Source organism: Primulina tabacum, chromosome 5 (genome assembly GCF_025594145.1).
Source record: "Primulina tabacum isolate GXHZ01 chromosome 5, ASM2559414v2, whole genome shotgun sequence".
Taxonomy (NCBI): domain Eukaryota; kingdom Viridiplantae; phylum Streptophyta; class Magnoliopsida; order Lamiales; family Gesneriaceae; genus Primulina; species Primulina tabacum.
This window is the reverse complement of record NC_134554.1, coordinates 25,949,115-25,951,164: the sequence shown is the minus strand read 5'-3', so window position 1 is coordinate 25,951,164 and position 2,050 is coordinate 25,949,115.

The window sequence follows — 2,050 nt, the reverse complement described above, 5'->3', positions numbered from 1 at the left end:
CAGATCGTGAGTCGGATAATTCTTCTCATGCACCTACAACTGTCTGGACGCATAAGCTATCACCCGACCATGCTGCATCAACACTGCGCCTAACCCGAGCTTAGATGCATCGGTGTATAGTACAAAATCCCCTTGCCCTGTTGGCATGGCTAACACTGGCGCTGAAATAAGAGCTTGCTTCAAAGTATCGAAGCTCTTCTGACATTCATCGCTCCAAACAAATTTATCATTCTTCTTGGTCAGTTAAGTGAGTGGCACTGCTATCGAAGAAAAATCCTGAATGAACTTACGGTAGTAACCGGCTAAACCCAGAAAACTGCAGATCTCTGAAGCATTCTTCGGTTCAAACCATTTCTTAACGGCTGCCACCTTCGCTGGATCCACCTCAATTCCACTACTAGACACTATGTGGCCCAAAAACGCTACCTTTTCCAACAAGAATTCACACTTACTAAACTTCGCAAATAACTTAGGACTCTGCAAGGTCTGCAAAACTGTCTTCAAGTGCCGACTGTGCTCCTCATGACTCTTCGAGTAAATAAGAATATCGTCAATGAACACTATGACAAATTGGTTCAAGTAGGGCTGGAATACTCAGTTCATGAGGTCCATGAAAATAGCTGGAGCATTCGTCAGCCCAAACGGCATCACTAAGAACTCGTAATGCCCATATCTGGTTCTGAAGGCCGTCTTGTGAACATCTGCGTCTTTCACCTTCAGTTGATGATACCCTGATCGAAGATCTATCTTAGAAAACAACGTAGCTCCCTGCAACTGATCAAACAAGTCCTCGATCCTTGGAAGCGGGTATTTATTCTTGATCGTTATCTTGTTCTGCTCCCGATAATCGATGCACAGTCTCATGCTCCCATCTTTTTTCTTTACAAAAAGCACTGGTTCGCCCCACGGCGAGAAACTGGGATGGATGAATTCCTTGTCGAGAAGCTCCTGAATCTGCTACTTGAGTTCTAACATCTCACCTGGAGATAATCGGTACGGTGCCTTAGAGATTGGCACTGTGCCTAGCATGAGATCAATCGCAAACTCCACGTCTCTCTCTAGTGGAAGACCTGTGACGTCGTCAGGAAAGACGTCTGGGAAGTCTCTGACTACTGGCACATCTGATGGTGACGGAGCGGGTATGTCGGGTGTTGAAATGATGTTGGCCAAGAAAGCCTGACATCCTTTGGAAATAAGTTTCCGCGCCTGCATGCAACAGATCATGCGAACTCCTCCATCTAGCTAGCTCGAAGAGAAACTGCTCCATGCCCCAAGGTCTTACTAGCACTGATCTCTTCCGGAAGTTAATCAAGACCCGGTTCTTCGTCAGCCAGTCCATACCCAAGATAATATCAAATTCCGGCATTGGCAACACTATCAAGTCTGCATACACTAGGTGGCCCTACAGCTCGAGATCGATGTCTTTGACCACGCTAGTAGCTGATAACTCTTCCCCTGATGGGACTGTTACTGAATAATTCATATTGAGTCCAATGGACTTGATATCCAAGTGACTAGCGAATGTTTCCGAGATAAATGAATGGGTGGCCCCGGAGTCTATCAGGGCCTGAGTAGCTATTCTCTTAATGAAAATATTTCCTGAGAGACGTTAGCACAACACAAAACTTATATCCCCAAAATTTCTAACATTAATCTCAAGCATAGAAGAAATTAATATCTCAAGTCACTCAAAAATATTTTTCTAGCACACTAATAATCCCAAATATAATTCCAACACGCAAAGCAAAAATTTAATATTGTGCCGAATTAAATAAGTTACCAGTCAAAAGTGTCGTGTCTGGGTTCGCCTCTTGTGCATGCATGGCGAATACTCTGCCCTGGGTTGGCTGCTTCCACTGTGGGCACTCTTTCAGCATGTGGTCACTGGCCCCACACTTGAAACACTTGCCTGACCCATACAAACATTGTCCGGATGCTGGCGGTTGCATTTTGGGCACACCGGGTACTCTCCCGGCCTCTGAGGAGCTTTCTGCTGCTGAATTGGACCCTTGCCCTTTGGCGGTCCCTGATATGGCTTCTTTCCTGGTGG